General features: G+C 35.6%; 1 long non-coding RNA gene across 1 annotated transcript; it reads right to left on the minus strand.

Annotated features, from left to right (window-relative positions):
- Positions 1-23,282: 23,282 nt before the first annotated feature.
- LOC126745144 (uncharacterized) lies at positions 23,283-24,768 on the minus strand. The gene is made up of 3 exons (XR_007663442.1): positions 24,622-24,768; positions 23,609-23,770; positions 23,283-23,550 (listed from the first exon to the last, which is right to left on the minus strand). It is a non-coding gene; the product is annotated as an uncharacterized LOC126745144 (long non-coding RNA).
- Positions 24,769-25,579: the final 811 nt, after the last annotated feature.

Raw genomic sequence — 25,579 nt, forward strand, 5'->3', positions numbered from 1 at the left:
ATAATGTGTTGCCGTTCTAGTTAAACGAATACATTTTGCCATTTGCTTGGCCATATTTCTAGGCAACCTCTTAAGTAAAATTTGTTTAACGATCAATCACAATTTTTGTATATAAATTGTGAAAAAAGTTTTCCATAAATGTAAAAAGTTCCATTAATAAACTAATGGACCTTTTTCCTCGTATTTTGTTTAAAAACTTATTTTTTAAATTTCCCAAATGTATTTTTCCTGCTTATGCTCGATACAAATATCTTACCTTGAAAAAGTTAACAAAAAGCAAATACATCAATTTATGTCGACAAATGCCATATGAGATATTTGAAAATCATACTTTATCATCAGTCAAATCTCTAATATAACTGACGGTAATCAGTACGATGGGTTTCGTAAATTAAATTTGCGCCCGTTTTCCGACGTTCCAACTTAATTCAATTCTTTTTAAGGTTTTTTACGTATAATAACTTTTTTCAAATTTCGTGTGGTATATACGCCCCAATGGAATTTTAGGACTCCTATAGTTTTTTTAATTCTATTAACGATCGCTTTTCAAAATGCAATAAATAATATATTACGCCTACTCTATATGCAAAATCAGTTTTCTACGCGCTGAGTTTTATCCATGTCTTAAATTTCCGTTTTGCTGACGGGAAAATAGCTCGGGTCAACACCATAAACATTCCGTTTATTTGCTCCAATATCGATAAACATGAAAATTTATGGATATGTATCATTAAATCGTTATTTATGACCATCCAGAGACATATTCTGGCCAGTCACGTGGAAATCTGAGCGACAAACCAAACTTCGTTATTTTGTGAGATAGGATAAAACACGGATTTTCTAATAGTAATATATACACGATGCTGGGGAGTATCGATTGCCATTTTTTCTTTATGCTAGTTAGAGTTATGGAAAAGTTTTTATTTATCTTGATTGTAACAGCAGTAAAAGTTTTCTGTATTGAGAATATCTATTAGAATGTATGTTTAGATATTTTTTTTTTTTCTATTAATACAATCAATAGAATTTTAAATAATAGAATTAAAGTATCAAGTGTTCAGACTGATCCCCATTTACTTCTTGACAGAAAGCAAGACGGTTTACAAACTCATGTAAAACACTATCAATTATTTCGGGTGATATACGTCTAATTTTATATCTAATTCTATTTTTCATATCTTCTACGTTGTTTGGCTTCTCAATATAAACTTTACTTTTCAGGTACCCCCATAAAAAATAGTCGCAGGGATTTAGGTCTGGTGACCTGGCCGGCCACTCTATTGGCTCTCTTCGTCCTATCCATCTTCCTGGGAACACTGTATCCAAGTAATTACGGACATCTCTAAAGAAATGTGGCGGTGCGCCGTCTTGCTGAAACCGCAAATTATCTGTCGGGACAGCAGGGTCTTGTTCATCTGGGTATAGGGCAGCCAAAGCAGGAATAAGATCTTCTTGAAGAAAATTCAAATAGCTTTGTCCTGTTAAGTTTGCTTCGAGAAAGTATGGGCCTATTACTTTATTTTCCACGATACCAGCCCAAACATTAATAGATTTACGGTACTGTGTATGAGACTCAGTTGCCCAGTGTGGATTTGACACTGACCAGTACCGACAATTTTACCGATTTACGACACCGTTTAAACAAAAAGTTGCTTCATCCGAAAACAAAGTTCATCATTTGCTCGCAAACTTGGTTTCTTCGATCAGGATCGTCCTCATTTAATTCGTGTATTAGTCTAATTTTATAAGGGTGGTATTCATTTGCTTTTAAGATGCTTCTTACTGACGTTCCCGCTATATTATTATCAACTGAAATTTGTGAAGTTGCATTGTTTTGATTTTCTTCGACGAAGAGCAGAACGTTTAATTTTGTTTCTTCAGAAATTTTTGGATGACCTGATCTTGGCAAATCCCTAACATGACCTGAAGTTATGAATTTGTGCCCTATTCTACTAAAAGGGTCAGGGGAAAAAAGCAGATAAGTCAATTGTTCACGAAACTGAGAAAAACACAATTTAATGTTAAAAACGGTACAAAATCAGTATCAAAAGACTGTTTATAAAAATAACTACAGTATGTTCTAAGAAAGTAAAAAGCGAGTTTCCATGATGTCGGTTGTATCCAGATTGATCCAGACCTGAAAAAAAACCACATCAATGTAAGGTGATTGTAATAAATTATATTTTAACTTGCATTAAATTAGTCATGGGGTAGATTGAGAAAGAACTTGACAGCAGAGGGGCTACAAAACTTTATTAAACTTTGCAAATCGTGGAATTTGGCTCTGGAAATTGGCAGGAGGCCTAAAAAAATAAGATTTTGTTAAAACTAAGTAATATTTATTTATCTAGCTAGTTTGAAAAGTAATATTTTTCCACGCGTTGCTTGTAAAAAAATATAATATTTAATAGAACATACCATTGTAAGCTGGAGAGGAAAGCTCAAACAACCCCTTTGACAATTATTGACTATGCCGCGGTGCTCTAATAATGCCTGTCAGCATTTCTCCAAAGTACGTCGTGCGATATTGTAACAAACGGCTATGGCTAGAAGAAGCTTGTATGACTTTGATAGGCTGCGTTTTAAAAGGACATTTAGTGGCATACTTTGATAGCAACATTATCTTCCAATCCAATACAATTCTTTTAGTAACACTGATCACAGTAAAAGGGGATGGTTTCGATCGTGATAATTTCACCATTTCTTCGAAATCTTTTGGTATTTCCATTGGTGCTTTTATGTTCCATAGACCAACATTTTTATCGCACTTCAAGTGTGAGTGTCCACGTATAGAAAATGTAATTTTAATGTCTGTGAGGCCATAGATGCGATTGTTCGTTAAGTAATGAATGAATCTAAATATCGTGTAGTTTTTGTTCTGCCCTCCTGCAGAATCACAGAAAATTTCCAATTCCTGAACTTCGTCATCCAAATAGTTCTAAATAAAATGAAAAAGGAATGAGGCCACTTCGTTTGGTCCTTTGTTGACAACACTTTCATCGTACATGTAAAAAATGGACTCAAAAATGGAGTACATAGAAAGTCGACGTTTATAATATACATCGTTGCTAGCTATCTACGGCAGGGAGACATTTTTAGCGAAATCTATGCAAATAGCTTCTTTCTTTTTATTTTTTCTTGCCTGGATTTTGGCTTTCTTCTTATGGTTGTAAAAACATTCCGCCCTCTTCTTATGAAAAATATTGTTTGTTGTTAGCTGTTGAATTTGTTGTTTATCAGTTTCCGCAGATAAAGCTTTAACTTTTGTTATATATTCATCACAAGTTGCACAAGTGTCCGTGCGGGGATACCTAAAAGAAATATTAAATTTCGTGTTGAAAATTATCCAGTAAGTATCGTAAGATACCACTGCTGCAGGGTCTAATTCTTTGAATAGATTATACATTTTCTTTATGTTTAGATTTTCTGGCAAATAAGTTTTACCTAAATCTTTAAGGCTATAATGACTCTGGCGAATTTTAAAACTTTTGATATGGTTCTCAACCAGAGCTGCAGTGACCCTATTTAGCTGTCTGTATTCCTTAGAATGCTTACCCCTTCTATCCTTAGGTGCACAACCCATTGATTTTAAACTTTTCTGCACATAGTAAATCTTATTTTTGCTAATGCCATGTAATGAGCAAAATGCCTTTGCACATACAGTAATATCAACCTTATTTCCCTTCGTCGGTGACTCGAACTCTATACGAAAAACTAGCATCACGCAACTTCGCCTCTTCTTCTTCCTTTCGAGGTCGTCTCTGTGCCACGTGTCCTTCTCTGTACTACGTGTCCTACAGTAACTAGCCCAGCCAGGTACATATTTTGTTCTTCGTGGGATTGTAACTGGTTAAAGTTATGTAATATCTCTTTTCTGTTATGTTCAGATATTGAATCATAACACTTAAATCGTTTGCAATGGCAAGGGGGGCCAGCTTCATATGTCGCAAGTCTTAATTTTTTATTTACATCAGACATCCGACCAGTTTTCTTCCTTTTTTTGGCTCACTATGAAGTTTATCACTTTCGTCCGAGCTTGACATTACGGTATAGTCACAAACACAAAGCTAAATAGATGATACAAAACTAACGAAACAATAGTAAACGAAAAACAATCTAATGGCTTTAAACGCTGTTGACACACATGTTAATAATGCGGCAGTAGGAACCGTGCCAGGTGGCAATGGCGGCGGCGGCGTTTCGTAATAATTACTGATCTGCCTGGTTTTTTTCTCTTTTCGCTTGACTTACTTGCTTTTTTCCCTTATAGTAAAACTTTGAAGCCGTATATCGGCTGACTAGCCTGCTTTTTATCCAGTTAAGTGTTTCTAATTCTAAAGATATTTACGCTAATTCTGAACTGAATGCTCTCAATATCTCAATATATCAAAAAAAATTGACTTACCTGCTTAAAAATTGACTAACCATTCAAATGTTGACTGAGAAATAGGATAGTTTGGGTATTTGGCATTAAACAGTTCACTTACTTCTTTTTGCATGCGCACTCGATCCCCGTACCCAAGCATTATCAAAATTTCAATTCGTTGGGTTTCCGTTAAATTAGCCATAATTTATTCTGATAAAAACTATTAACTGACAGTGACATTCGAAAATGGAGATTCTTTACAAGTGCAACCATGGAAATAGAAACAATTGGCAGTGTTTATAAGATTATTTTTGTCCTCGATTTTACCTTAATTTGTAAATACTCGTAGACGTACTTATTTGTTTTCTTATTATTTAAATGTAAATATTTCGGACAGTTGAGTTTTGAGATAAAGTGTGTTATACGAAACTTGCTTGGAATTTCGCCTATATTTCATAAATTTAATAAAAAATATAGCATTCCATTTAAAAAAATTACCGATGACGTCATATCTTTTTTTGTTCCACCCTCTATACAAAAATTTATGTGAAATAATGCGCAACTTAAAATAAAAATCGACGGGTCCGAGCGTTTTCTGAAAAAATCATGTCTCTAATTTTTACCGAATTTATGCGGAACTTTAGGCGGTCACTGTATAATTGCAAATATTGAAATTTTAATATTCTAATTTTAATATTGAATTTTAAATATTGAACTGTATGGGGATCTCGGAAACCATAGGAGATACGAGATCGGTTAAAGTAGAAAAGTTGCGATCCTAAATTAAATACAGTGTCAACCATTTTAAAATTCAGAATACTTCCAGAGATTTGGCAAAATTTTATTTTTTACCAGCTCTAATTTAACAGATACCAAAAAACCGAAAGCATTTTTTCATTGTCACTTTTTGTGCTTTACAATGCGATGTATAAATAGTTTAAATCTGACGTTTCGTATTTGAGTTATCATCATCAAATTTCATTTTTTATATGGACCGAAAAAAAGCGTATTTAATGAAAATTACAACGATGTATCACACATAATATTTAAAAAAGTTTTACGGTCAAAAAGTCACTTTTTATGAAAATTTGTTGTTTGTCAAAGTCAAAAAAGTTTATTACCAAAAAAATAGTTATAAATATAATTAGCTACATGCGAAAAAAAATTGACAATTTTTGGTAAAAGGAACTGCTTCGCAATTATATAAAACCGATAGCGCAATTTGCGTGAAACAGGCCTTGAAAACATTATAAATAAACACAAAAAAAAAATTAACTAATTTACCTAATTAACCTAAAAAAGAACAAAACTAAAACTAAAAAGGGCAGAAACAAAAAATGGCAAAACAATTTGGCTGGCATGCGACGGAAGGCAACAAGAATAGACAAAAGAGAACCACAAAAGAAAGATTCAACAGACCAGCTTATCTTTGGTCTTTGTTGATTTTGCAGTTTATACCACTAGGTATCTACTACTAGTCATACTACTAAGCATCTCGTTGGGAGTCGAGAAGAATTTGCTTAACCTTGGTGTAAAATTTATTAAGTGACAATCTTTAATATTATTTGGCAAGTTATTCCACATTGTAACTCTGACAACCGAAAATGACTTGTGGAAGTTAATTGTTCTATGTTGAAGTATCCTAAAATTTCCAACATTACGAGTGTTGTGTAAAGGCGAGAGAGTAGTAAATAACTTATTTAAATAAGGAGGTTGACCCGACTTTATTATTTTATATATAAAGGCATATATGTGTAATTTTCTTCTCCTTTCCATATTTAAAATAGAATTTATGTTTAAATAAGGTGTGATATGCTCCCGATAGGCAGCGCTATAAGAAAATCTTATACAGCTATTTTGCAATTTTTGTATAGATCTAGAACGCTCAGATGTTATAGAATTAGAATATACGATATCACCGTAGTCGAGTAAGGAGAGAATAAGGCTATTTCAGAGATAATATTTGGTTTTACTGTCATAGTAGGCCATGAAGGAGCATTCAAAAAACATTTAGCGCTTACCTATATTAAAAAATCGCAATGATTAACTTACTAACTAAAGCATTTTGATATTTACTCTCAGCTTTAACTTCATTAAAGGTTCGTCTTCGAAAGTTTTTTTGATATAGCGTTAGTTTTTAATTAATTAAATTACAACTTTTACAAATAAAATTACAAAAAAAAAATTAACGTATGCTCAAATATTTATTCACAAACATTTTCCATGCCTACGTAAGCTCGTCTAACAGTTAAGTTTAGTACGTTTATAAGCATATCAGGGGTTATGCTATTAATGGCTTCGATCATTAATAAGTACTTGATGTTCCTCTTCACGCTCACAATTTTGCCCATATTATATTAGACATAATTTTTTAGATATCTCCACATAAAAAGGTTCAGAGGCACCTATGATAAACTTCTTTTTGTTTATCTTTTTCATAGATTTCATACTTGTGCCCATTTAACCTAATTGAATTGATTATTTCAGAAACCCGTAAAGTGTCAAAATTATAGTTAAGAAAAAAGTAAAGAAAACTGTTTCATTATAAAAACAATTTTTTTAAAGGGTAAACGTGATTTTTTACTGAAAGTACTTATAATACCAAGCGTTTTTATGAAAACAATAATTTTTTTTCTTGTGGTACCTAAACAATTTTTTTTTTTGAAAATCGTGTACTTAACGGGTGTCTGCACTAAACGATAATATTTTTTATTGACATATTGAAAAGTTTTTTTTAAGAAGTTTTTTGGAGTAATTAGGAAATAATGTTGTCAGTTATTTATATTGCAACATTTATTACTTTTTTTTTTCTATTACATTTTATGGATAACTACAAAAAAATACTCTTAAAACCGCGAGTAAAATACATCTTAAGTTTCTTAAAGCTTAAATTTAAAGTTTAAATTTAAATCTCTTCAATGGGTTGTGGTGCATCTATGCTTTATCTGTAGTAATGTCCTCTGACTGGAAAGTTGTGTTATTGTAGAAAACCTTTTCCTGTCACAAAGATTCATCAAAAAACGAGTAACTGTATGGTTTTTATTTTGGCCTGAGGGACCATCGCTGAATAGAACAAGGTGTTTTACAGTTGCAGGTACTTCAGTGTTGATGTATTTTAAAATCATACTACAAACTTCATCAGGGGATTTGTTTACTTCCCCCTCATAATATACGTAGAGCTTTGACCCGAAGTTGATGCATATAAAATATTTCTTGCACGGGAATGTTTGGCAGATGCAGATTTTGCATAAAATCAAAGCACAGGAAACAAGTACTATCATCATCTTTATTCTCTGATGCAGCTTTCATACTTACATAGAACTATTTTGCTCTTATCTTATGAATAACTCTACTCTAACTCTGCTACTGCAACCCGTTTTGCAGTGTCATTTAGAGCTTTATCTTTTATCTTAACATTTTGACTCTCGCAGAAACTACAAACGTCAACTCAGGAATGAATAACCGAAGTTTTCCTTAAAATACATATAATAATAGTTATATTTAACTTCATTTCCCAAGTCCGCATTTTCGGATATAAACATTGATACATTAGTTTAATATTCAAACGTGCATCTAGATATTTTTTTGGCTTCAGTGCGCCGCCATAGTGCGTCTCTTTTACATTAAATTTGGAAATATGTTCATGGATGCGAAAACAAACCGCTCCAGGCTTAGCATTTCCACTTTTATTTTTACCTCTTTTATCAGTTGGCGTTCCAAGGTTTTTTCCAAGTAGCTGACAGATTCTATCTACCCTGTCACGTGAAATTCCGTGTATTTGCAAAAAACAATTTTTCCATACAACTTTAACACCATGTACTTTTACATTGTATCTATATGTAACTTTTCTTTTAGATTGTAGAGGTTCTTCGGTCTTTTTTCGTCTTCGCTTGACATCTTCGACTTCTATCAAAGTTTGTAAATAGGTATCTTGAAGATCCTTGGTTTGTAGTAAATAAAATTTATGCCATGTATCATCTATTATATTTTGATTTATTTCTAAATGACATTTGTTAGCACACTTACAAGTTATTCCATTTAGCTTAACTTTCTGAGGAACTACATTATTCTTATAGTTTGTATAAGTCTCACCTTTTAATCTAGCATTGCGCATTTTATTACGCTTGTACAAATCCTCATGAGTTATTCCACGTCTTCTTTTAGGCACATGTTCATCCTCTTCTGAACTGCTTGACCTTGACATGACTGACCGAGCAACTATTATTATCATGCAGAACTACATATAATTACTTCTAAATGATTATTATTCACTTTACGTAACGTTCAGGAACACCGACAAACAAAGACTAATAAGAACAGCACAAAAACAAACGCCTGGCAGCGAATAATGGCGGCCATGTTCGGTTAATATTCGGTTTGGCGCAGAAAGCCGTAAAGTGACATCACTTGACGGGTTTCTGCACTAAACGGTATAAATATGGTCCGTATACCCCTTATACGGCAACAGCGTTTGCCGGGTTTATGCGCTAAACGATGCAACTATATCCAAAGGAATTTTTTCCGTTCGTAACTCATTTTTGCATACTTTGGCGCTTGACGGGTTTCTGAAATAATCGATTCAATTTAGAACATTTTTTTTCTTTTTTTTTTAATTTGATTTATTTTTCTTTTGTTTTGTTATAATTTGTTGGTCTGCTGGGTATTTTTGGTAAACTGATATGGGAGCTAATATGGTTAAAAATGTTAAATTTGGGCATCTAAATGTCCGATCACTGTTTACAGGCTTTGATCATCTTGTAAATTTAATTCCGTCAACCAATACTGACATAATGTGTATTTCTGAAAGCTGGCTGAGCGATTCTGAGGCTGATAATTTTCTAATACCGAACTACAAATTATTTGTAAAAAATCGAAGTGGTCGGGGTGGGGGCGTGGCTGTCTATGTACGACAGATTTTTGAAAGCTCTTTAGTTTTTACTGACATTGACTTTTCTGATGATTTAGAGTGTTTATTTATTAAAGTAAATATAGGCAAAGCAGGCAATTTGCTGGAACAGTCTATAGACCGCCAAGGTTAGATTTAGGGCGTTGTGTTGAATGTTTTGATGATATATTATCACATACATGTCTACAGTATGAGAATATTATTATCCTGGGGATGTTAATGTTAATCATTTAACAAATAATATTTTGCTTGATTGCCTTACAGCTTATGATTTTACTCGTCATTTTACGACGTCAAAAATTTCTAAGCCTTATACCCCGTGGATAACTGCAAATGTGCAGCTTTTTATAAAAAGAAAAAAATAAGGCATTGTCAAGTTTTAAAAAGTCTAAAAATTTGGCGGATTGAGCATATTATAGACAGATGCGTAATCTTGTGGTGGGAATAATTAGGCGAGAAAAAAGAAATTATCTGCAATTTCATCAGAACATCAGAGATAGTAAACAGTTATGGAGAGCTATTAATAATCTAAGTCTATAAAATGTCTTTAATCGTTCTATTCCTTTAAATCTCCGAGATCCAAACAAAATGAATGACTTTTTTGCTTCAATTTATAGCCCGTTAGGTAGTTGCCCGGAAGAAGTTGCTAATTTTCAGAACAAGCAGTTTAAGCATGATCTAAATTTTTCATTTCGATTAGCCAAAGTTGAGGAAATTTCTGAAATATGAATGTCTTAAGCCTAAAATCAAATGCATACAGTTGTGATTCAAAAGCAGCGTCAATATTGCAACACTGTATTCCAAAGCTACCTCCACATATTAAGCATATTATAAACTGTTGCCTAGAAACTGGGTATTTCCCTGGTATGTGGAAAACTTCTCTCTTAACACCTTTGGCTAAAGTTAATAATCCGAGTAATTTCTGCGACCTTAGACCAATTTCAATTATCCCGGTCATCGCTAAAGTTTTCGAAAAGTTTATACAGCCGCAAATTTATGACTTTCTGACCTCCAATAATATTATTCCGCATAAGCAATCTGGGTTCAGAAAACAACATAGCACGACATCTGTCTTACTAAACGTTACCCAAGAGATAATTTCTGCAATGGATAAAGGACTCCACAGCACTTATAATGCTTGACTTTTCCAAAGCATTTGACACCTTGGATCATCATTTTAGCAAAATTAGCTTATTATGGCTTTGATAATGTTTCTCAAATGTTTTTTAGATCCTCCTTATCCAACAGAAGGCAAATGGTGGTCTTGGAAGATTAGACTTTATCAAGTATCAAATATATAACATCGAGTACCTCAGCGATCTGTTTTGGGACCTCTCTTATTTCTGATGTATGTTTCTGATTTATTTAAAGTTGTAAAATATTGCCAGATCCAGGCGTTTGCAGATAATAGGCAAATTAATCATTCTTCTAAAGCTGAATCTGTATTAGAGGCATCAAATAAAATAAACGACAATCTTTTTAGAATTTCCTTCTTTTCCTCTCAAAATAATTTAAAACTCAATCCTTCAAAGTGTTGTGTTATGTGCTTTACCTTTAAGAACAGAAAAAGATTTGCATTGGATAGTTTAAAGCTTTTTGTGGGAGGTAATCAGCTAAGTATGGTTAAATGTGCAAAAAATATTGGATTGCTTTTGGATGATGAATTACGCTTTATTACTTTGAAACTCACGTTTATTTTACTAGATTAAAATATACATTTTTATATCTAATTAGCTAAGTGTATCTTATTCTATATAACATAGATCTTAAAAGCTAGGCGGATTAAAACTAATACTAATAATATGTACAAAACACAATACTAATATTAATATTGGCTGCCGCATTTCGTGGGTCCTGGGCTGGCGGACCTGGTGTGGGGGGGGTTTGCTGACCTGGACGGGGGCGGAGGGTTGGTCGGGGCAGGAGGTCAATCACGTCTTAGTGTGTCGCCGGGGAGCTGGTACGGGGCGTTGGGGGGAGCTCGGGTGGAATGAGTGATCCGGATCAGGGGGTTGTGGTGCTCCAGAGCAGTGGTCAGGTACTTGTCCTTTAGTTTCGTCAGGTGGTCTGCCAAGGGTTGAGCTTGGAGATCTCGCAGTATAGTGGTGTTGCGCACGTACCATGGTGCGCCTGACATAATCCGGAAAGCCCTGTTTTCCACTGCTTGGAGCCTCTGCATGTGGCGGGGCTGGATGTCTGCCCAGGTGGGGGAGGCGTAGGTTATGATTGGACGGATGTATGTTTGGTAGATCCGGATCTTGGTCTTAAGTGACAATTTATTTCTGGGATGGAGGAGGGAGTAGAGGGTCGACAGCTGGCCTTTGGCCTTGCCAGCTTGGGCCTTGGCGTGTTTTTCCCAGGTCAGCTTTTGATCGAAGATTATACCTAGATAACGGGCCTGGACGGACCAGCCGAGATTAGTGGCTCCCCATTTCAGATGGCCAGCGGGTGCTCTTTTCCTTTTGGAAAAGAACACCAGCTGGGTCTTCCTGGGGTTGACCTCCGACCTCCAGCGGTCCATCCAGGAGTGGAGTGAGTTAAGGTGTCTCTGGATCCTGATTTTAATATGCTCTTTTTTGGGAGAGGTGGTGAGTATTGCGGTGTCGTCTGCGTATTGGAGTATTGTATTGTGTGGGGACGGGGGTATATCGCACATAAAAACATTAAATAGCAGGGGGGGCAGGGGGGAACCTTGGGGAACACCTGCTCTTATTGGATGGGGAGTGGATACAAAACCGTCAGCACAAACACGAAAGGATCGGTTGGTCAGGAAGGAGTGGACAAGTTTTACAAGGCAGTCGGGAAAACGGGCATCGACTAGTTTATGCAATAAACCGTCGTGCCACATCTTGTCGAAAGCCTTGCTTATGTCCAGGAAAACAGCCCCGGTGTGCAATCCACGATTTGCTCCTGAGAGAATGTGGAAGGCAAGCCGGGTCGTTTGATGGGTGGTGGAGTGCTTTGATCTGAAGCCAAATTGACCATCCGGGATTATTTCGTGCCTGTTGCAGAATGTGGTGAGCTGGTTAAGGATAGCTCTTTCGGCAATTTTTCCCATTGCTGAGAGAAGACTTACTGGCCTGTAGCTCGAGGGGTTTGTTGCTGATTCTCCCTTTTTGGGGAGAAGGATGACATCAGCGGATTTCCATTGCGAGGGGAAAAAAGAGAATCGAAATATACCATTGATGATTCTGGTAAGATCGTTAACCTGAGTGTCGACAAGATGTTTTAAAGCTGGATTGCTGATGCGATCCGCGCCGGGTGCTTTTTTATTTTTAGTGGCTTTAATTATTCCACTGATTTCGACTTGGGTTACCTGGGGTACCGGGGCTGTGGTAGGGGCTTGAAGGGCCGTTTGGACAGCATTTGAGATGCTGAGAGCGATTGCAGGGTTTTTTGGGGGGTTGGGGGAAAATTGCCCTTCAAGTGAATTTGCGAAGACCTCAACCTTTTGTTGCGGGTCGGATATTTTGGTGTTATTGTGGTTAATGAACGGGAGGGGTTTCCTCCCCCCTTTAACCAGATTTTTTGCGAGGCGGAAAAGCTCCGAAGGATATTCAATATTTTTTTCAATATCGTCGAGTTTTTGATCCCATCTCTCAGAGTTAAAGTCTTCCAGAAGTGATTTTACTCGTCGATTTGCGCGGTAGTACTGTTGTTTTACGAACGGATCGCCAGATCTTATAGCGAGTTTTCTAAGACGGTTTCGACGTCTTATTTCCTCTCTTATATCGTCTGGGATGTGTGTTTTATTGAAATTCCTTGGGAGCTCTCTCTTAGCTGATGATAAAGCTTCAGAGACGTTTTGTGTTAACCTGTTTATGGCGCCTTCGAGAGAAGGGGGGTCGTTAATAGGGGGGACCGGGGGGCAAGATTGGAGGTGATTCCTGTAAGCTGCCCAGTTTGTGAAGAATCTGGGGCTGGGAGGGATGGGGTTATTTGACGAGTGACCTAATTCCATGTAGATGGGGAGGTGATCGGACGAGAGTTCGTGTAATACGCAGACTTGCGTAGGCATGGAAATATTTTTAAAGAAGAACAAGTCGAGTATATCTGGTGCACCATTTGACGAGACGTGAGTGGGTTCCTGGGGGGGCAATACATTAAATGGAATAGTTTCTGCCATTTCCTGTACGAGGAGACCCTTAGGATTTTGGCGCCTGCATCCCTAGTCAAGGTGTTTGGCGTTTAAGTCGCCTCCTACCAGGATGGGGGTGACAGGGGAGAAGAGGTTTGCTATTTGAACCCGTGTTATTTCCCTATTGGGGCGTGCGTAAACCGACCCAACCAGTATAGGGCCGCTACTCATTTCTATAGTTGCAAATGTGGATTCGAGGGTTGGATCCGGGTTTGGTGAGTGAAAGTGGTGGACTGATTTTTTGATAGCTATTAGAGTCCCACCACCTCTCTCGTCTAGCCTGTCACTCCTTATTACGTTGTAATTAGCTAGGGAGAAACGGTGTTGGGGCTTTAAGAACGTCTCTTGAATCAGAAGAACGTCAAGGGCGTGATCTTCGAGGAACCTTTGGATTTCCGCCTTTTTTCTGCCAATACTGTTAATATTGACAGAGGCGATTTTTAAGATCGAAGGTTTGAAGCGAGGGGCGTTAGCCATTAAGCGAGTTGGTGAGCAGGGGAGAATGACTGCATCAGCTGCATAAATTGCTGTTGCATGTTAGACATAAAGGCGGCGAACATTTGGTGTTGATCGGGAGACGAACCGTTAGTTGGGGTGGTCGCAGGAAGGGAAGCGGGGGCAGGAGCAGCAAGTTTGGCGTTGTTTTGCTGTCCCCATTTGAAGTTAGGGGTTGAAAGGGTGGCTGTTGGAGCGCGGGCTTTGACGATTTGTTTCGGGTTCCTGGGGCAACCCTGATATGACGCGGTGTGGACACCGCCACAGTTGGCGCATGACGGGGGAGTGGAGAGAGGTTTTTCGCATTCTTGCGACAGATGGTCTTTGCCGCATTTTACACATTTTGGGTGTGCGTTACAGCGAGATTGACCATGACCAAATAATTGACACCTGTGACATTGAGTGCTACGTGTCTTGGCCCTTTGGGCTTCGACACGTATTCTCATGGCTCCAAGCGCTTGGACTTGGAAGATTTCTTTTTCTTCCCTTGGGAGGACAACCAATACCATTGGAACTGGTTTTCTGTTGGCGTTATACCAACGCGAAACAGTAATCGGATGGAAGCCTTGTTCTTTTAAGTTGTCAGCAAATTTTTCAGATGACCAGTGCTCAAGGACTCCTCTAAGTACTACGTATAATCTTTTCTCTTCAGGGAGGGAGAAGGAATGAAATTGCTCCTTGTGGTTTTCAAGGAAAGACTGGGTTCTACGATAATCATCGATGGTTTGTGGGTGGATTTTGATACCGTCACGTATATTGACGGTATGACCAAAATTAATTTTTAACTGATTTAGGTGAGCAGTTATTTGATCGTACCTAGTTTTGTCTCGTAAGACGATCGGTGGGATTTTTTCCCTTTTAGGGGCTTGTGGGGCGGGTTGGGGAGGGGGCTGGTTTCTGAAACCAGGTCTGGCGCCTGATGCCGTGGCTGTAGGGGTTTTTGTGGCAGCTGGGATTTGGGGATGCTCTTTAGGGGAGGGGGCAGAGTTCCTTCTCCTCCTTTTGGAGGAGACGACGACGAAATCGTCGTCATCCTCTTTGGAAGGAGAAGGGTTTGCGGTGGGTCTCCATTACGGAGACAGATACCTCTGCTGGGGTGGTTTCAAGGGCGGAGGGGGTAGCTGCTACCGGAGTGATAGCAGAGGGAATAACGGGGGTTGAGGCGGGGGTAGCAATATTAATATCCCGAGAAATTGGATCATGCGACTTACCCGATTTTTCGGTGAGTTGACGTCGGAGCTGCCTTATTTCTTCGGTCAACTCATTGATGGTTTGCTGCATTCGCGCTTCCCGTTCCAGGGACAGTTGCAGCTGACGGGCTTCTCTTTCCGCGGATTGGGCGGCTTGTTTTTCCAGGCATTCCTGGAAATGCGCTGTTAGCCGTTCCTGGGAGGCCAGGTTCGCCTGGAGCAGAGATGCCCTGTCATAGTCCATCTCTCGACGGCTATGGCTGGGTCTCTCTTCATGGCTCAGAGGTGACCTGCTGCGGTCGGACTCGTCGCCGCTGGACATGACTCTTCTGGTCTCGCACTACACTTCACTTCACTGAACACTCGCTGAACACAAGGAAAACATACACTACGGAGCCGCTCGATTAGAATCGGATCGCGTCGCGTCGAAAAGTACCTAAGCGCACACCAGAGGTCTAACTTTGGCGAGTGTCACGTCGGAACTTGAATTACGCTTTAAGTTACACGTTTCTAATGTCATTAAAAAGTCATCCTATTCTTTAAAGCCATTGTATGCAAACAAAAATATAATTAATTTTAAAGTAAGGAAAAAACTGTGTGAGTCTTTAGTATTACCTATTATGAATTACTGCAATATTGTTTATTTTCATATTTAGACAAAATCACTGCGTACCGTTTGCAATAGCTGCAAAAAATGCTGCAGATTTATTTATGGCTCTATGAACTTGGTTGACTGCGCGTGGAAAATCTATTCTCTTTGCAATTCACGGTTTTTGTGCATAGACTGCTAGCGTCATCTACTTCTCCCTACATCCGCAAAAAACTTACTTTTCGGAAAAAATTACATGAAGCAAATCTAAGATTTATAAATAAGTTGTCAAATGCTAGATATCAAACAACCTTCTTTCGTCGTAGTTATTTGTATAATGCTGTGGCAATTTACAATAACCTTTTTCCGAATCCTATAAAAGAAATGTCAGTAGCGGGTTTCAAGAAAAAACTAAAGCTGTTTTTTTAACAAAACAGAACAACTAAATTATCTGTAGGTATTTCTTATTTTACAATTTTTGATTATTATGGACCAATGGGTGTATATCTGTTTATTTTAGTGCTAATTTATTTATAAAGAGGTCAAAAGGCGTCAAATCTGGCGATTGTGGACTCAACTGCACATCACCGTACGTCGCAATTGTTGATTTATGTATTCTCGTACTGCTCTGAAGAAGCCTGCTCTGATATTATGAGCAGGCTTCTCTTGTTAAAACTTGTTAAAACCAACAATCTCTAATTATTCCAAGTGGAAGTCTGTCTAGTCGCTCTTCTAAATCATTTTGAAACAAATTTAGGTGACGATTAGATGTCAGCGAGCCGTGATAAATAAATGGTCCTAATATGTTTGTACTCAAAATGCCTAGTCAAATATTAAAACCAAATCGATGTTGGTGCATGGATTATTCTTTTTTCTCGTGGGTTCTTTTGTGACCAATGATGGGAATTAAAACGATTAAAAATTCCATTATTTGTAACCATATTTTCATCTGACCATATTACCTTGAAGGAAAAATTAACGTCTTCTGGTGTTCCATTCACAAAATGTCAGCCGTCGAGTATTATCCCCGGGTCTGAGACCTTGACAAACTCGATAATTAAAAGGCTTGTATTTGTTCTTTTTTAAAACAAAATGAGCCGTTGATTCTGGAACTCCTGTATTTTTTCTATTTTCCTTGTTGATGTTGTAGGACCTTCAACAACTGACTGGAATCTTGTTATTTCTTTTTCTTCATTTATTACCTTATTTCTTGCGGGTCCAGGTTTTTTGAAAGCACCGTGTTCTTTGAGATTTTGAAGCAGTGACCTAAACATAGAACGACCAGACTGGTCTCTCTCAGGTTACTTATTTTAATACGCAGCGGCATCACAATTTTTCCGAGATACAATTGTTATCACCAATGGACGACAAGAACCAGGCAAAATCTTTAAAACCATTAGGAACCCATAAATAAGATGACTATTTCTTTAGGTATCGGGTTACACAAATGGATCTAGGGCAACTTGAACCCAAATGAGGGACACGTGGGTTTTGGCCTGAAAAGCGTGCACTTGTCGGATACAGAACCCTATTTTAGCTTAATTTAGTCGTTTGCGTTTATATTAATATTTTTATTCTTTTATTCTCTTCTGTCTTAATCTGATTTCATTGTAATAAAATCCGTGTGTTATTTAGAAATCGTCTTAATTATTTTTGAGTTTTACATCAGAAGTGGGATTAGTAAATCCAGTGACCTATTAAACTCGAAGCATTGTTTATTAGACTATTAATTTCGTGTAAAGATGCCCCGAAACTCGGAACGCGGTTACGTACACTCCGCGAGTTTCCCTAGTACCCGCCGTGAACGTTCCACAAGTGGGAAAAGAAGATCTGGTGATCATGAGTTATCTCGTTATCGCTCCAGTAGAGTTCAGGAAAGATGCTATACGCCGCCTCCTCGAAAGCCCACTGAGCAGAATGGGGAATAACTCACTACCTGAATGCTGTGGGGTTGCCACGGGGAAATGGCTGGTTGAAAAGTACAATACTTGCATTTGTACCCGAGGAACAAATTGCGAAGGACATTGACGTTACCGCGTTACGGCAAAGGGTATGTGATAATTATCCGGTTTATCAGGCACGCCAAAAAGAACATTTTGATGCGCGGCGTCGAGCTCCTGATAAATATATAGTTGGAGAGTTGGTGTTGATACGGATAGAATACTTACAGGCTACAGGGTCCAGTAGGAAATTGTTGCCGAAATGGCAGAGACCTTTTAGGATCATCAAGGTGCTGGGAAATGACCGGTATGAGGTCAGAGACATCCCGGGAATGACCAGATCGCAGACTCCGTATGTAGGAGTAGCTGGTATCGACAATATTAAGCCTTGGATCCGGTTGTAAGGGTAGCAAAAGGTGAGAGATATCTGAAAATGGTCCAAGAACTTATGTTAAGCATATTTCATCTTGGGGGCCGAGTATATTTGGTACCTTGGTATACTCGTGTACATTTTCAGTGATAAGATAGGTGAAGGTATGATGGAAATGTCCCGGTGAAATAGTACAAGGTATAGTATGATGTTCTGTGGCGGTCGAGTTGAGGTTGAGCCAGGAATAGGGACCTTGGTATAGTCCCGGTATTCCGGATTGGTTCTGGAGCCTCTGGTATAGCTCGTACATTTCCAGGGGCTAGATTATTAGTCTAGCGCGGGCCCATATAGCTATAGCGTGTTATTTGTTTACGTACATTTTACCCATTTTTATGTTACTCTTGATGTTATTTTTCCTTGATTGTAGTATTATTTATCCCTGAATATTTATTTTATTTGTCTGGTTATTTTCGAGGTTATTTTACTCCTTTTATTACCCTTACATAAAGAAAATCAACCTTGAATATTTACCCCTGAATATTTATTTTATTATAGCACATTTTTCTACGGTTACAGATTGAATACAACAACATATTATTTAGATATTTACAGATATATATATAAGCTTATAAAGTCCTTTTCAGGAAATTATAAAGACAAGTACAGGACGAAAGCTGCTTCCCGTAACATAATAAAAATTATTTAGATTATTTGACCTACATAAATGCATATATCGTAATAAAATTTTATTACTGCCCCGAATCTATAATTTTCTTATATCCCGTTTTTCTGTTATACTCAGGTCAAGCTTTGGTACTGGAGACTGTAGAGTGAGGTCACTCTAAAATCAGGATGGCCGAATGTTATCACCACTGGACGACAAGAACCAGGCAAAATCTTTAAAACCATTAGGAACCCATAAATAAGATGACTATTTCTTTGGGTATCGGGTTACACAAATGGATCTAGGGCAACTTGAACCCAAATGAGGGACAATTGGGTTTTGGCCTGAAAAGCGTGCACTTGTCGCATACAGAAGCCTATTTTAGCTTAATTTAGTCGTTTGCGTTTATATTAATATTTTTATTCTTTTATTCTCTTCTGTCTTAATCTGATTTCATTGTAATAAAATCCGTGTGTTATTTAGAAATCGTCTTAATTATTTTTGAGTTTTACACAACATTCCACCATGTCCAGTTTTTTCTTGTTTGAAAAACCTCGTTCTCTTACTTAACAAAATTATACGATACTTAACAAACTAAATTATAAACTACCCTTGAAAAATTATACTAATATAAATCAATAAATAACAAAAACAAATTAACTGAGAAAACATTATTAAATTAATTATCTAAAAGTACTGAACACAATAAATGTCAAGAGAAATGTTTGAAATTAATTCGTTTATCTCGTCTCAATGAGCGGAAATTGTTTTTCCAGCGCTTACTCGTGCAGGACATACTGGCCAATTCTGTATTAATATAAATAACTCATATTAATAAGAGGTAACTTATACTAAGTATGGCCGTTATTAGCATTAAATTTTTGTTATAGTAAAAGCTGAGAGCAAATGTAAAAAAACGCTTTAGTATTAATTATCATTAAATAAGCGTTTATACACAGAATAGTTTTTTTTCGATTCATATAAAAATGAAAGTTGATGATGATAAGTCAGAGATGAAACGTCGGACTTAAACTATTTATACATCAAATTGTAAAGCACGAAAAGTGGCAATAAAAAAGTGCTTTCAGTTTTTTGGTATCTGTTAATATAGAGCTGGAAAAAATAAAAACCATTTTGCCAAATTTAGTTTTTTTTCAGATATCTCCGGAAATATTCGGATAGTTGAAGCTGTATTTAATTAAGGATTCTAATTTAACCGACCTCGTATTTCTTATCCCCATACAGTACATCCTTATGTTGGACTCCCTGTATGTACCGGGTAGGCAAATAAGAATGTTCACCGGCTATATCTCAACGGCTAATTGAGATAGAGCGTTCCGGTGGGGAAACTTTTTTTTTTACAAAAGTGCATGCAAGAAAATGCTGGAAATTATTTTCGAGATTGTGGCACAGCCGTTAGAGGGCATCACAGGCATGACCAAACAGAAAACTAGTTATTTCTACGTTTTTTTTCAAAATAAGTGGTATTTATAATATATGCATTTTAACGCTTTCTTAATTATCTTTGTCTTTTGTTATAAATTTTTTCTATATTTCTTAAAATAAAGTAGTGGGGGGAAGTAAAAACGTTTTTTTTATATTTGGAAATTTTTCTGGTTTGACTTAAGCGATTTTAACCAATAATAATTTATTTTAAAAAACATGTCCTAACCTATAAACTGCGCTTTTAGAGTTGTGTCGATAGATTTTACGATTTCCGCTAGAGAGCGTTAAATGAAATGTTAGCAAATTCAATAAATTTTCTCTTAAAATTTAAATGCAATGGTATAACTCTTTTTACATTATCAATTTGTGTTCGTTGCACACATAAGTAAAGCGTTAAAACTATTAAAATGCCTTTTACTAATGATAAAGCTGTCGATATGATTGCAGTATATTTTGAATGTCTTCAAAATGCGGCATTGGCTCAAAGGGTATACAGAGCTCGATCTCCAAATCGGCGTTTATGCGATGCGAGAATTTTTCCGCATTTAGTGCGAAATTTGCGTAATACTGGCAGCTTTCGACCTCAGTTGCGAAGACACTCGGCTAGAACAAGGGAAGATAATATTATTAATGTCTTAGCATACGTGGAATTCAATCCCCACGTTAGTATCAGAGCAATGTCTCATTCACTCTATTCTAAACGTTTTAAAGGATCACAACTAAATTTTTATGTCACAAAAAATACTACTTTATATATTTCGCAATGTGTTTTTCAAATTTTTAGACTGCGCCCATATCATATGGTTTTATATCAAACCTTGAATCACGGAGACTTTGACCGACGGTTAGATTATTTTCATTGGATGTTGGGTAGCATTAGGGAAAATAAAGAATTTTTATCCGAAATTCTTTGGACAGATGAGGTCACTTTTAGGAGTGATGGAAACATTAATTTGCATAATATGCATTATTGGTGTGACAACAATCCTCACTGGTTGCGGGAGGTCCAACATCAAGGCCATTGGAGTGTCAATGTGTGGTGTGGCATTGTGGGCGAAACTATTATAGGTCCCTATTTCTTTGATCAACTACTAAATGGTGCCGTATTTCTTGATTTTCTGGTGAACCATTTGCCTCTTTTATTAGAAGCACAGATTTAACTAGCTAACGCAACAGATACCCATTGGAATTAATATAATTTGTGTTCTGTGATTGGAATAGTAAAATCGCGGGACCCCAAATGTTAGCCGGCTTTTTGAGCAAGCTAACCATCGGCGTTTTACGTCGCCATTGTTGCCAAGTTTGGTGGAAGCCGGCGCCGGTCGGTCTCTCGGCTTGTTGTTCGAAAAAAAAAACCTGAGGTATGGGGTTAAAACTACGATATTATTTTGGTTGCAATTTGCCGAGGTATTTGCGTTTTGTTTTGTGTTATAACTGATATACATTATTATACAATTGATTGCGTTTTGTTTTGTAATTAGTTTAAACTTTTGTGTTTAGTGTAAGTTTAAGTTTTTTTTTTGAGTTTGTATTAAAGTATTGCATAACAATGAATATTATTCCAAAAAAAACCTGCCCGCGCCCGGGTGGTGGTAAATGTGAATATTTTAATTGTGGAAATTCACGAAGAAACTCTACAACTCGAATGTTTAGGTTTCCAGTTAAAACTAAGCATATTTGTGACCAATGGATAATAAATTGTGGTAAGTATTTTTTAGATTTTAAGAATTAAGCTTCTTTTTCTTGGTTATAATTTAAAATAATAATAAGGAGGGTGCGTTATTTTTTATGTAAAAATAATTATGCTATTCATGCTTATGGTATGGTGGTCTTATTATAATAGTATCACAGATTTAACTAGTACAGGGTAACTATATACAGGGTGACAATTTGAAAACTTTTAATGCGACCCTGTATAAAATTTTGAAAAAATCTTATGCAGGTGAATACTACTCAAAAAGAACTTTAATTTGAGGTACCACAAAAAGGGTGGTTCCATTTAAGATTTTGGGGTTGAGGTGCATGGGGCCCAAGGGGTGCTTCACCTCTTCCATATGCCACCAACCTACGAAGCGACAAGATATTTTGTGACAAAAATTTAATGTTAGGCATTTAATAATTATGCCGGTTGGTCAGTGTTTAGTTGCTTAAAATTGAAATATCATAAATGGTTAGAGATCGAATAAATTAGAAAACTATTTCTAATAAGCCTTTAGTGTTTTAATGACTTTTAGGAATTTTAAAATAAATTTAAAATCTGTTAGGCAGATACTTAGAACATTGAAAGGCTAGAAGTAGCATGCCGTGGAACTATGGGCAGGTTTGTTTGCTTGCAACATCTCTGATGCAATAATGCCAAATGCTTATAGAGAAATGGCAAAAATCGCTTTATAATAGCATAAACATTTTCAGTTGTTTCCGAAGGCACAAAACAATACTACTGCTCCCCTTTAATAAAATATGAAGCATTTTTTAAAAATAAATTTGATAAGATATCGAATATATTGAAGTCAATATACGTTAAATAAATGAAAATAAAGTACGAAGAAACGAGAAAACGGTAATGGCACCGCAACGCCGCTCGATCGCATTGTTGATGTCACCGATACAAGCACTCTTTACCAGTGACGTCGTCAACAAATATTTACCTGATAAATTTTTATTAATTATTAAAGTTTGACTATAAGTAATATTACCATTTATGAGCTATTTATGTGTTTTTTTTAACGGACTTCATTAGAGGAAGGTCCTAATAAAAGGCAGCATTTTTGTCAAAGCATTTTTATGGCAATTAAATATTTTATTAATATAATATTATAGATTTTTTAATAAATCATGTTTTAAGACACAAATTTTTTGCAAAATTTTATTGTTATTGTTATATTGGACAAAACTCAGTTTTACATCACTTACTTATATCACATAATATATACTTCTATGGTGCTGACTTTTTCAAAGGGACAGTATTGCTTCAGCGGAAAAAGTTAAAACTACAAGGATGTTCAAATTGTGAAGGAGTTGCACGTTTTTTGTAGGTTATAAGATTTTTATTATGAGTATTTAGCCTGTATAATGGTTTTGAGACATTTAATATTGACCTATATAATACCTAATACCAATTATTATATCATATTAATTTATACTAAAAAACAAAGCTTACCTAAGAATAAAGACTATGTACAATAGATTAGATAGTTTATTAGTAGTAATATACAAACAAGTACTTTTACAAGTCAAATAAAATATGTATAATAAAATAAAATAGTGTATTACTATAGTCAAATAAAATAGTGTATTTTTATCTTTTCCTTGGCAGAGTCAGGGAATGTGTACCAGTTAAACAAAAACGGCTTGGATAAGAAATAGTAATTGTTGACCTAGACCCCACGATTACTGTAGAACTATTAATCTCAGATGCAGTTATTGTTGATGATGAATGATCAGATCTGTAATTATACAAAATTTGGTGTATCAAAAATATTAATCTATTTTAATTATCGATACTTATCTATATTAGCTTCACTGTTTGTACTATATACCATTTTGGAAGCTAAAGAAGTTTTTGCACTCTTCAGGAAAGCTGCCCCTGCAGCTTTGAAGGATAAATCACTTGGTAAATTAACTGAATTATCCGCTGCTGTGTTTTTAACCAGTGCATCAGAAATCCTAGTAAAAAAATAGTTTTACACAGTTACCTAATTTAATTAGTATTAGTTATAAATAAAGCTTATATGAGTAACACTAATCCTTTTTGTGATGATTTTTTTATACTAGAAAAATATATTTTAAAAAAATTATCTTTGAGGTAGAGCTGATTTGTTTTATAGTTTTAATATTATCTTCCTTATATAAGAAATCACTTCTAAGGATGTGATCTGAACAAACAAATATGTTCTGTTTAATTGTGTTGATTTCCATTAATGAAATCCATTGTTCCCTTTGGGCATATATTAGGCAGTCTATAATAAGTATTTGATATTTAATCAAAAAGCAAAAAAAATTACAGTAATGAATTAATATGTGGTGCCAATTACTATATATATTATTGTAAGTTGCAATATGGTAAAACAAAAAAAATTATCGACCAAATTTTAGGGAAAGACAAAATTAACTTTATACATAGATATCAATATCTAAATAAATTTCAAAATTCTTCAAAGGCAATAAAAAATTAGTAATTTCATCTATCTACCTAATGTCTATATTAAAAAAACATAACTATACATAGATAGGTACATGGGTATTAGGTATGCCTTCTTTCTGCCAAAACAACAAAAAAAAACATAAAATCCTGTAATAAAACCAGGGACAAAATTCTAGTTTTATATTTTTTATAGCCTATTGATAGATGAATATGTTCAAAAAAATATTTAGATTTAAAAATATGAATATTTTGGTATTTTACGCACACTTTCACATTCAAGTTTTTATTAGGTTTATATCTATAAGATCCCCTATTCTACGTTTATGATGATGATTACCCCATGAAGTGATGTTATGAAAGTATCGGTACTTACTTGTGAAAAGATCGGCTTGAATCACCTTTTTATCATGATGCGGCACAAACGACACAAGTTTTTCCCATCCTAGCAATTTAAAAAAACACTAAAATGTGGCCTTTTCCCCTTTGAAACCGAAAATTAAAGAAAATACACGAATCCCGAAAATAAACAAAAAGCCGTTTGACAGATGACACTACGCGTATGGCTCGGGCGCTTAAGCTCCGGTGTTGTCGCTTCAAATTTTTTAGAAGCAGTTTTAGGGATAAGAATGTTAATAATTTTGTTTTTTTTTTGCTTAAGGATATTATATTTATTCTTAAAATAGGTTAATTGTAGTATTTATGCTTTTTATTTTAAATTTTCCTATAAAATACAACACAAATAAATTAAATTAACGTTATAATGGTTGTTAAAATATAGCTAAAAATTTCCTCCGTTGGAAATTTGCGTCGACTTGACAACAGAGAATCGGCAAATATGTTTGTAAACAAAACACCCCTCTTGCCCCTGTGCACATGTTAGACTCAAACAAAGTTGTTGTTTACTAATTCTAGCCTTTCAATGTTCTAAGGGCAGATAGGTATAGCAAAAATATTAAAACTGACTACCAGCTTTTTAATAGAATTATTAAAATTTTTAAACGTTAACGTTAAGTTTCCTCAGAAGTTAATTTTTTAATGCCTTTGAAGAAATTGCACAGGTTTTTATTATATTTTATTTTATTATATTTTTTTTATTTATATTTTATTTTAAATTCTTAATAATTGATTAAATAAATTATTGTTTATTAAAATTCAATTATTGTTCTAAACTTTATACGGATTTAGAAAAAAAGAAGGATAGTAACGTTCATAAATTATAAAATTTAAATTTATTAATATAGAAGTTTCGATTTTTTTTTTCCTTCATTTATATTTTTTTGTGTTCTAAAACCGGATGCCATTTTTTATATTTTTTTAGAATTTTTTTTTGG

Source organism: Anthonomus grandis, chromosome 15 (genome assembly GCF_022605725.1).
Source record: "Anthonomus grandis grandis chromosome 15, icAntGran1.3, whole genome shotgun sequence".
NCBI classification, from domain to species: Eukaryota; Metazoa; Arthropoda; class Insecta; order Coleoptera; family Curculionidae; genus Anthonomus; species Anthonomus grandis.